The sequence below is a fragment of the Lottia gigantea genome (assembly GCF_000327385.1).
Source record: "Lottia gigantea unplaced genomic scaffold LOTGIsca_176, whole genome shotgun sequence".
Classification (NCBI taxonomy): domain Eukaryota; kingdom Metazoa; phylum Mollusca; class Gastropoda; family Lottiidae; genus Lottia; species Lottia gigantea.
Window position 1 is genome coordinate 250,803 of NW_008708241.1, and position 13,079 is coordinate 263,881.

Genomic DNA, 13,079 nt, shown 5'->3' on the forward strand with positions numbered 1-13,079 from the left:
CTTAAAGATGCAATATTTTGGCATTGCTTAAGAAGAGATACGTTCACGAAGTATAAGCTCTTACAATGTTCCATATAATTAAATGACGTTAAGTTTTTCGTTAATTCTGCAAAGATAAAATAGACAAAAACGAATGTCCTGAACATGTTGAAATAGGACAACATCTGAATGAATATGAAGATTTGGTATACCAAGATCACATCAACGACTTGAAGATCGTATTTCGGATTCACCATAATCCATTACGCCAAAACTGGACATAAACAAAGGAAACAAATAAACAGAGTAATTAAACGCCAATCCTTTTATCGCAATGTAAAAATATACCTTGAAGATATATAACATGATTGAGATGTTAGATATGTCAATTTTACTGTCATATCATAATGTTGGTGGTCAGTCAATTAGCTATGGTCAAACATGTGTACATGTATACTGACCAGAGTGATGGTCAGTCAATTAGCTATGGTCAAACACGTATCTACTGATAAGACAGGGGTCTTACTTGTTCTGACATAGGACGTGGTAAAATCTGAGAAAGGTTGGGAACCATGAAGATCGAGACAAATTAGCGGCGTTTGGTCTGGATAATGGCAACTAAGGATCTGACAGACCTCAATCTCAATCAATGTCAATTTCTTCCATCTGTTTTTCCCATTTCTTTCCATTCTGTACATTTGGGGGAATCAAACTCTCCCATTTCGAAAACTAAGGGTTGTATTTAAAAAAAAAGAGAAACGCATCAATTATACATGTATACACCAAAAGTTATTATACCCCTCGAGTATATATGTAAAAAAGATAACACGGTTAGATATGACGTCATGATTTTATCTTTTTCGGAATGGTCACCGGACTAGCCACTAGCCACTGGTCAAACAGGTGTTCTCTAACCATCCCACCCAATTTGGCCTAAATGTGTATGTGTCATACGTCTGTTTAACCGGATGAAAGTAGAGAAAACCTTAAAAATGTGGCACAGAAATCTGCTGAAAATTGGAGACTGTTCAAATAAAACGTTTCTGGATTTTGCATCGCTTTGAAATTTTACGAATGAATTGTCATAAGGATGTTGTCAGCAAAGCATCAATATTGAAATCGAAATTCTGAACGAATTTATTGATTTTTCTTCAAAATACCACTGTCCAGTAGTTCTGTCTATTAAGTGATTCTGTGGTTTTACGTCCTACTTTTCTGCACCATTTGGTCTAGTGAAGACGGGCAACGCCATGCAGGGTACAATGAGAGAAATGTTGCCAGGACAGCGGCATTAGCCTGCTCTTTTTCGATTTACAACTGTCGAGGGATTTTTAACGTGCACAGCCTGTAGCGCACGGGGCCTCGGTTTATTGTCCCATCCGAACGACTAGAGACTTTATACATGCCAGTCCCTCTTACCTGCGTCACTGACAATGGGAAACCGGGTTGAAACATCAGAAGGTATTATCTCGACCTATGCCGGGATTGGACCCCTGGACCTTCAGGTTAGCGAGCAAGCGTCTAACTCACTGAGCCACCGCGGCTCCTAGCTCAGATTGGTAACAAATATTGTTCGTCTGATTTAAAACTCCGCCACGATCGGCATCTTTTAAGTAAGGTTTAGATTATTTGAAATAAAAGTTACGCATTCAATTTTGAATCAAAAAATTCGTCGTCAACCGATGAAGCCAGCAAATACAAGCAACAAGAAGGTCGCTAATTCCACTCATTTCATATAGCTAAATTCATTTCCTAAAACCAGCTTCTAGCAATAAAGAATCTAAATTTCTATCCAGGACGGAATTTTGTATATATTTTAAAAGGCACAAGACATTATTGTTAAAATTCATATTGTATATCAAAAATTCAAATAGTGACCTACTAGAAAGTTTTTTTAAATTGAAAAAAATTCACACACCTTTCTTTAAGATAGCATCAACAAGTTTGTAGCCCGTGGATGTTATTTTAAAACTTATTTCACCAACATTCTTGCGTATAGATGAATTTCAATTTACGTCAGTTTCTTTTGGAAAGTCTTTGTAGTATACAGAGGAATAGGGTTTGATATGTAAAATAAACATAACGTATGGGAGTAAATGGAGGATGAGTAAACCTACAGTGACATAAGGTTAATCCTTGAGGCGCCGAAACCTGCACGTTCTATTAACAATGACTATTGAGACCCCGTCTTAACAACTTTCACTTTCTTATTTAGCTTTTGAATTGAGTCAATAGGCAGAAATTTTGCCTTATGTTCTACGATGGGAATTTCCTTTTAGAAAGTGATTTTTAGCTAAATTGATGCAATAATGTTTTGCCTTTGTAAGTTTTACTGTAATGTGGGTCGTTGTTTATCAGTGAACAGAATCCCTCTATAATCCAATAAATCCATAAAACTTAGTAATGATTGAAGAAACTTAAGTAATTTTGAAACATGCTTAGAAATGGCTTCAATAATTAATTAGTTTAATGGATATATCGTCTTATATACAGATTCTATTCTTTAATCATGGCATTTGGTTAGTTCAACTGATGAATATATACTCGTGTTAACAAACTTTAAGACTTAACATTTTGTGTCCATTCTAACAGGTGGTATTCCTTTAAATTGTAAAAAAAAAAGACGAGCAAGCATCAAAAACCTTTCACAGAAAAATGGCTGCACTACCAGAATGTGCTCCTGTGCAAATTTATAGAGAGAATAGTTAGAAGGAAGTTTTAGGTATTTCTTACACAAATTGTAATTTAGCTAAGAAAAGGTGCTGTATTGGGTCGCATTCCATTGACTACGGATACAGGACATTTGCAGTGGCGTTTCTAGCAAACATTAGTTGAGCGGGACGGGCAAGGGCCACAAAATTTTCCAGGAAGGAGGGGGCAGGCTATGCTTTTACTATGTAAATTGATGAACATTTTGAAAGTGAGGGGAGGGGGGCAAAGCAGGGCCAGCCTCTTATCTGGCATTCCAAGGATTCTACTACCAATAACTACCCAGTCTGCAATATCAGCTCCTGCTGTTAGCGGATGTTAACTTGTCATACACGAACCAACCAACCAACCAACCAAGTAGTAGTAAGTACTGGTACTTGGAACTTTCTTCAGATACGTGTGTAATGGGCATTGTTGTCAAATGCTTGTAAAAAAAAAGAACAAGATAAAAAAATCGTCAAAATTTCTTGAGCACTTGTAAATATTTGGTAAAAACCATTTTCAAAGCTGAATTAACAAGTTTGCTTTGGTTGGGGATTAGGTACAGAGAGAAATTATATTTTTGTTGACATTGTCAAATTCTTACAAGTTGTCGTAACTCGGAAGTCTTTGTTCTTTTTTTTCAATAAATGTCAAGATAGTTATGTACATGGTAATATTCATACCTTCAATTTCTTCCCTGAAATGTTTTTGAGTCTCTTCGCATACTTGACTTTTGTAGCGAAAATGTCCTTTGCCAGTATAGATGGCATCGCAATGGACATTTTGGTTCAGCTAAATAACCATAGCCTTTTTTGGTTGGCATCGTAGTGGATTTTATCAGCTGGATAACCACGACTTTTTGGTTGGCAACGTAGTGGACTTTGTGGCTGGATAACAATGACCTTTTGATTGGCATCGTAGTAGATTTTTTTCAGCTTAATAGCGATGACGTTTTGGATGACATCGTAGTGGACATTTGTAGCTAGATAACCATGACATTTTGGATGGCATCGTTTTGAACGGCTGATAACCATAGCCTTTTGGTTGGCATCGTATTTGACTCTTGTAGCTAAATAACTATAGCCTTTTTCGATGACATCGTAATGGACGTTTGTATCTAAATAACCACCGCCTTTTTGGTTGACATTGTATTGGACTTTTTCAACTGGATAACCATGACTTTTTGGATGGCACCATTGTCGACGTCTGTGGCTAAATGAGCATAGCCTGTTTTTGGTTGGCATTGTAGTGGAGTTTGGATGGCATCGTACTCGACTTATGTAGCTAAACCACTATAGCCTTTTTGCTTGACATACTCGACTTTTGTAGCTAAAACCGTAAACTTTTTAACGCTGGCATCGTAGTTATCAAGTACCTGTAGCTTTCTGATCGGCATCGTACTCAAACTAGCAGCCAACTACATCTAGCCGTTCTGATCGGCATCGTACTGGACTTTAAAACTGTACATTTTGGAAACTCTGACGTCCCCCAAGGACTAATAACATCTAATCTAAGATCATTTGTATTTTTAGCTTGAAACAACTTGATAACGACCTTTCTTTCATTAATCGACTCAAAAGTGTTTTTTATTTCGTCAAATCGTAGTGGAAGATATGACACATAGCAGTCCCCATCAGAAAACAGAACAGACTGGTCAAGTGTAGAGGTCAAATTTCGCATGTACTTATGCTTCTACCACTAAAAGGTTGCTACTCTTGACATACAAACAAACGACCCAATTAACAGAACAAGTGTCCACCAACCTTATATAAGTAGCCAGAACAAATTGTTTGCATAAAAGATGTGTCTTAGTACACTTTCACTTAGTTTGTAACGCAAGGGTCTTTACATCCTGGGTTCACTACAGAGTGGAAAGTGGAAACGACAGGGCATTGCTTGACAGTATCTAGCTTTTAAGATACAATGTTACAGAATCATGACGTTAAGTCTCAGATCTTATTCTTAACTGGAATGCAGTGCCCTAAATGCCTATCAAAGGATTTGACAGCCATGCAGTGTACTATTATTGTCGCTGCCTCTGATCATCAAAATAGGAAGTAGACGTAGCATGACGCAAACCTCAGAATTCGACAAAACAAAGTCGTACTTGTTATATTAAAACCGCGACCGAACTCTTGCAGACAGACAATGACGAAAATTGATACCCATCGATCTACTTAACTGATATATTTCAAAAATCTAATTTTCTGACGTAAAGCATAAATTCGACATTTGTTTATTTGAAATGTTATGTATGTTAGTTACGTTATTGAACACGTTTGACCTTAACGAACCCATCAAATTCAGCCTTAAGGCAATAACTGTTCGCCAAGATTTGAACATGTGTAAAGTTATGATTTTTTAGCCCACATTTTAGTCGTATCGATATATCATGTGACAAATAGATTTTTCGATGATGCTCTAAGTTAAAGGGATTTGAAAGAAATTTTTTATGTGCATCGGGGGACGTGGATAACATCAATTTGATCTATTCCAATTTTCAATCAGACGTCTGTGGTTCCTAAAATTCCACTAAAAGTAAGCATTTTTTACCGTCACTAATTGCAAATAATTATGCTTTAACACGTAAGTCCTTCCTCGATTAGTGACGTCATCAAACACTTAGTTTTTGTGGAATAGTAGGAACCACAGACGTCTGACTGAAAATTGGAATGGTTCAAATTGATGCTATCAATGCCCCCGATACACATACAAAATTACAAAAACCTCTTTACAATCCATTTAATTAATTACATTTGTCTAAAAGACATCTGCGTTTGTTTAGTGATAAAACATCGTAAGTATGTTGCGGAGTGCTTGTGTATGGGTAAATCGTTTGATCATGACACACTGAAAATTGGGCTACGAGAACTATCATTCAAGTCCTATTCGTTTCACGTTTTATTTTGATATATTTTACCTTAAAGGGACAGGTATGCCCATTTGGTCTTGAATATATGTAAATAGTCTTCATAAGTACTAGAAATGTACGAAAATCACATCATTCCTTTTAAAAATATTTTACCCACTAATTCTATATATGTCTTTTCTATATATCCCGGAGTATCTTAAATTGACGAGTCGTCATTTTAACATTCAACCATGATAATTCTGGATTTGAAGGCTCAAAAAAAATAGAAATCCATAGAAATAGGAAAATTTTTTAAAGGAATTATGCGATGTCCTTAATTTGTAGTACTTCTGAAGACTATTTACATATATTCAAGACTAAAATCGAGCCCCAAAATGGTACTCTGTCCATTTAAGATCTATTTGAAGACTACATATAGACCAGATCAAACTGGAGAAAATGAGAATCTGTCCCTTTCTCGAAATTCGAAATTCTTTGTGTCATTCGAGGCAAATAGTTGCAGGACTCGTGTGTAAATGGTCACATAGAAAACTTTGTTATTGAACAAGTATTTTCAAGTGGTCTTTGGGTGTTGTTTCTTTATTTAAGGTTTGTTTTGTCAGTTGTACCAAGCAAATCAAATCACCACCTTCATAAGGATATCAATCTCATTCCAGTTATTTTTTCAATTTGACACCTGAAGTTGATATATTTAGTTTAATATAAAAATATACGAAGTGTAATTTCGCCCACCATAGACGTATTAGACGCCTTAAAACAAGGTGTTTTTAGAGTACCACCTACCCGTGGACAATGGCTATGTAATGATGGTCAATAAAACTTATGATTCATGTCTTTGTTAGGTCCAATGTCACTACGCAGGGTGGGTTTCACACTACATATACCTATTTCAAATGAACGCAGTTTTCAATGGGGTCTCATACAGCAATATTGGCCCTTTTCTTTTAATATATCTCACCCGCCCCGCCCTCTGGACATTGAATTTTGACCCCGTCCAAATGACAAGACAATTTTTCAATTTCAGTCCCTGGGCCTTTTCCTACCAATACAAAAAACTCAAGGTACCATCTAGACAATGCGACCATCGATATTTCTAGATATAATAATTATTCTGTAAGGTCTGTATTGATTTAAAGGGACAGTTGCACCATTCTCTCTAACCAAGCGTACTTTGGTCTCAGATACGGGATTTTTTTTTTATCTAGGCCAATCAGTAATAGTGTTCACAGCTCACCGTCAAAATTTGAGCCTTCAAGTCCATGTTCGTCCAGACTTAGCCGCCTTTTAATGTCAAAATGACGACTCGTTATTTTAAGATACTCTGTGATATATAGAAAAGACATAGATAGAAGAGTGAGTAAAATTCCTAGTTTGAAGTATTTTTAAATGAATTATGCGATTTTCGTACATTTCTAGTACTTCTGTACACTATTTACATATATTCAAGACTCAAAACATTTAAATTAAAACTGAACCATTAAATGTGATATTTTACTGCAAAAACTTTAATTCTGGATAGTGTTTTCAATTCGAATCATATAAGTAATCTTCTGATGAAAATATAACTAAATAGATCAGAAATGTCGGTCATAAAACAATAGTTACTACATTACGACTATTTGATAACCGATCACGTCCCCGCAGCAGATCGTCTTTTCATCTGGATATAACTGAAGTCCTATAACAACATATTATTATGTATGTGTTAGGTAGATTAAATTGATTATTACGCTACTAATAAAATAAGAACGGACGAAAGAGACCACCTTGTGATAGGAACAGCTAAATCTTCGTTTGTAAAGACCTTTTGAACAAAATGTCGACCACACGAAAAAATTAACCCAACAGGTCGAAACTGTTGAAGAACAAAGAAACACAAGTCCATAAGACATTTTCGCGAGTTATTAAGGCGACCAATCGACGAGGGTAGGCCACCCTTTGCCGAAGACAACGATCCCTGTCTGATGTAGTAGATAGGTCTTAATATGTAAGAATGAACAAATAATGGTAAAGAAATTCTGTAAATATTTTTAGCAGTCTAGGGATGTAATCAGGAATAATTCAGAAATACGACGTGCAGAGGCGGATTAACCTACAGGAAAACTAGGCCGCTGCCTGATTGATCTGTTCCAGAAAAAAAAGATCGCAAACTTCCTGCCATAAAATTGTAATCACACCATGCCCCCTCACTAAAATGAGAAAAATTAGGCCCTCTACCGTTCGTTTGCCTACAGCCCAAAAAGTCCAAAATCCGCAACTGACGATATGGCAGTGAAGATATCTTACAAGCCTATGTCTCGTATTTGGCGTCATCGTGATAACACTCTAAACTAGAAGGTTTTCAACCCCTTTCCTTTTATTGACTCTATCAGGAGCTTTGATCGATAGCATCACCCCCTTCCCCTGATAGATCCTGACTATTTCGTGATTTTCTTTGCAATCTGTTAATTTCGAAGAATATAGCTTGACTGAATAGAGCGACTTAAATTTTTTTAAATTTCCAAATCACTACCGCCAACAAATTTCAAAATTTCAAAAACACCTTAGCTGCAATCAAAAATAAATTCTTTTGATGGATTTCGTTAGCAAGCTACGGCATTCACGCCCGTCCAAAACACCTGATACCAACCTATATCTGCTCTTTAACTAACTGAAAAGGGGAATTTATCCTGCAACGCATTTAAACTGATAGAAACTCATATGAACACCGTTATACGGGCTAACAAGTAGGGGTGTTCACAACACGTAGTATGTTTCACAGATAACTGTTACTTGACCTCAGATGACGACCCTCATGCTTTGAGTTGTTACAATTGTCACAGCCTGTTGTCACTGACTAAGATTGACTATTTACAGAGCCGTTCGGTGGTGAGATCCTAGAAAACTGTAATAACATTGTGACAACGTTATCCTTTGATAAAACGGCAGAATGAAAAACATTGTTCGGTTTCATATATTGTGTGTATTTTCCAGATGGCATTTGATAATCTTCAAATTTTTTTAATGAATCAACTTTACTTAAAGAGAAACAAAAGAGTTCTTCCATCCTTTGCATGTTCATTGGATGTTCTTTGGATGTTCTTGTATCTTCAAATAACCCCTTTTCAATCCAACGTCTGTGGTTCGTATCATTCCCCAAAAAATCCCAGTTAAGATGTAACCTCCGTTATTAAGACTAAATGGTTTTTGCGATAGTGACATCAGGACTTGATCAAGTATTTTTTCTTTAAGAACCCGCAGACGTCGAAACGGAATGTAGAACGGCAAATATTCTGACTTCAAAGATAATTTTCACAGCATCCAAAAGCATCTTCCTAGGTGCACTAGTTTTCTCTATTACGCAGTTAACGGTTATGATTGGTCATTCACCATTATGAAATATACTTCACATATCAAAGATAGCCAATTGATGTAATAGAGGCCAAATTGTGTAAAAGGAGTTTTACGTCCTACTCTCTGCACCATGTGAGCTAATGATGACGGGCAACGCCATGCATAGTGCAATGGGGAAAATTTTTCCAGGACAGTGGCATAAGCCCGCTCTTCTTCGATTTCCAACTGTAGCGGGATCTTTGACATGTACAGCCTGTAGCACAAAGGGCCTCGACCAGACGCTTTTTCCATGTCAGTCCCTCTTACCTGCACCAGTGACAGTGGGAAACCGGGTTGAAAATTACCAAAACATTATCTCGGCCGAGCCAGAATGTGTAGGTTATGACAATTATAAATTCAAGTGTAATTTGACCAATTATACGTAATTCCCTTGAACATTAAAGATAAGCACTTATAATACATATAGTTAAGATCCAAATTTGAATTGTAAACTTTAGTGTAAATTAGAAGCTTGGTGTAAGATTTGTTAGTGTAAAGTATTATCCTTTTAACACCTGAAGTGTTTCGTGAGCGCACGTGTTCCTTTGAAAAGGCTTTGATTTGTTGACTGTAGCAAGGTTCAAGAGATTTTCGAGTAACGAGCCAACTCTTGAGTTGTATTGCGATTCAGTTTTCACTTTTAATCTATCTATTTACTATGATATTATTGTTATTGCGGATTATTGTCACCTTACTCTTTACTGGTTTACACCGAACAACCCTAGGGGTATTTTGGGGGAAATCGGGGTGTCATGTCAACTCTGTATTCATTTAACCAATATGGGTCACAATGATTTTACTCTATGGAGGAGTTCATGGGTTAACCAAATGTTCCGATACAGAGGTGTTTTGGTTAACGAAATGGTACGTTTCTTATACAGAGGTGCCAAGTGTTATGTTTCTATACAGAGGTGCCAAATATTATGTTTCTATATAGAGGTGCCAAATGTTATGTTATGTTTCTATATAGAGGTGCCAAATATTATGTTTCTATATAGAGGTGCCAAATATTGTGTTTCTATATAGAGGTGCCCAATGTGCCAAATGTTATGTTATGTTTCTATTTAGAGGTGCCAAATATTATGTTTCTATATAGAGGTGCCAAATATTGTGTTTCTATATAGAGGTGCCAAATTTTATGTTATGTTTATATATATAGAGGTGCCAAATGTTATGTTATGTTTCTATATAGAGCTGCTTCTATATAGAGGTGCCAAATGTTATGTTATGTTTCTATATAGAGGTGCCAAATGTTGTGTGTCTATATAGAGGTGCCAAATTTTTCAATATGGAGAGATGTTCGTCGGAGAACAAAAGATGTTTTGTATCACGGAATGCTCATCAGTTAGCAAAATGAAGCTCCGAATCAAAGGATTTAAAGAGATAACCAGATGATGATTTTTCATCTCATAAGAAAGAAAGTTTTACAATTTTTCACATCACAAAATTAATTACGTTTCAAATTCGATCGTTTCAACTCTTTTTCTTTCTCATTTGACCGATATACCGGTTTTGATCAGTCAGCTGGTTGAACGATTTGAAGGATATTTAAGGGTAAAGTGTTTAATCTTGGTAACTTTGTGTTAATTGTTATTTATTCTCACTCAACTTGAAACTTCATTAATATTCAACTCAGTACTAATTTCAATTTACTGGTCAACGCTAATGTTGTTTAACGTTTCAGATGTCACTTTCAACCGCGAGTGTCGTTTTCATTGACGATTTGAACGATATGTTTCGTTGTCGGTTTGAAGGTTGGGGGGTTGAGTGTAGCTTATCTGAAACACCTGCGTGTTTCTGAATGTGTATGTTTGTTGGCGTATTTAGAACTAATGTTCATTTCATAAATTATTACTCTCGCCACTTTTAAAAATTTTCGAATGACGCTTTTCTGTTTGCCAATTTTTTCCATGAAAAACGGTTTGAAGGTGGTCATATTTTTTAAATTTGCAAAGAAGGGGGAAACGTCCAATCAAAGAATGATATTTTAATTTACCAAGCTTCCACTGTGCCAGCACAATCGTCTTAGAGTTTTGACTATATCTGATATCTTAAAAACAGTTTAGTGACGAAGGTTGGCGGTTCGCTCCAACATCCAAACAAGAAAAATTGTAAAAAAAGCGAAAGAGCAAAGGTGTTCCTAGGCGGTCTGCTTTGCAAGCAACCACCGCCAACATACTTTAAGCTCTGTAAAGGTTACCACTAAACTGTTTGACTTGGCATACCAACCCTTGCTACAGACTACCAAATCTTATTTTGTTGTAGCTCTGAAAAGTTTATCACATTATCGGCAACCACAAGCCTCTGTAGTGAATCGGTTATTACGTTACCAGCAATCTGTCAGTATGTCAGTTGACCATCACGAGTAAATGACCAACCTAGTGATATTTAACCTGACAGGGTAAAGTGTAACCTGACTAACTGTTGAGATCTAGGCAATCCGCAATGTATACCACGAGAAGTCAAACCAGTTAGAAAGTTGGTGATAAAACAATGACTAATTGTTAATTCATTACAAAATTGAGGTTGATGTGTTCATTCACAAACCTAGTTGAACAGACTTTTCTGGGATGGAAAGTCCGAGTTAATAGAAGTTACTTACCACAGACTCGAAGTGGAGAATGCAGAACAGTATATAAGCATTTTGATTAAAGTTAGGTTCCCTTATAAAAATGAAAATGCTAAAACTTATATGAATGGAAAGTAGAGGTGTTCTAATGACTTGGAAAAATACCAGTTTGTCTCACATGTTTTACGCAAATCAGGTGAAAGCATTCCTTGACCCATATAATGGTGGCTCAGTGAGGTGAGTTAGAAGCTTGCCCGCTAACCCGAGGGTCCCGGGTTCAATCCCGGCATAGGTTTAGATGATATTTTCGGGTTTTTTAACCTGGTTTCCTATCAGTGATGCAGGTAAGAGGGGCTGACATGGAAAAAGCGTGTAGTCGTTCGGATTTGACAATAAAACGAGGCTCCGTGTGCTACAGACTGTGCACGTTAAAAATTCCTCGACAGTTGGATATCGAAAAAGAGCAGACTAATGCCGCTGTCCTGGCAAAATTGCCATCATTGCACCCTGCATGGCACATGGTGCAGAAAATTAGGACGTATATAATATACGTATAATAATATAATATAATGTATTATATTGCTATAAAAGTAATTGCTTTCAGTTCAGTTATAAAATGCTTTCTCGCTGGATATGACAATTTTTTGAGACGTACTTTTTCGAATGCTTTTCTGTCGGAGAAAGACTGTCATTACTGTCAATGATTAATGAAAGGGGGGTAACTCTTCCAATTAATGAATAATTTGTAATGAAGATCCGGATTACAATTCACAATATTGCGAAGAAGGATTTGACTCTCTGTATCCCTGTCGTAACGTTCAAATTTTAAAAATATCATTTATCTTAAGCATAGCCACGGGCTGAGATGACAGGAGAAATGATTATAGTTATTGAATATCACATAGTAAAATAATATAATATGATACTGTCAAAACAACATAAATCTTAGCTTAGAAATGAATATCAATTGTTGTTTACGATATCATCGATGGTTCTATAACTAAAGAATGTTCTGGGCTGCCGCGGAAATGGGAAATAGAACTTGGCTGCTTCGGCTTTAACCCTTACTCTCAAATTCAGACATTTTTCTGGCCCCTACACGCCCCTCTCCAACCCCACGCTCGTAATGATTCGTAAAGACGTCACAGGTTCTGAGATACCTACCACCACTTTATTTCTGTGCGATTCGGGTTTTATATATATTTGAGAAGATACCAGAACTAAGGCCTCAAATAATTACGTAAGATGTTTTTACGAATTAAATTAATGTCTACGTTCAAAGGGATTCCACAGTTCAATGTCCTACATGACTTTCTTTTGAGTAGGAATCCAAAATTGTATCGATTGAATTGTCCCAGACACCCAATGCCATCGTGCTACAGGGTTTTTGGGGGCGATTGATTCTTCATTTGGCTCAATCTCTTACAGAAAAGTAGAACGTATAACTCCATTTCTTCCATTTTCTAAACTTCAATTCTCGTCTTTATTAGCTCAATCAGGTACAGAAAAGTAGGACGTAAAACTCCACTTCTTCCATTTTCTAAACTTCAATTCTCGTCTTTATTAGCTCAATCAGGTACAGAAAAGAAGGACGTA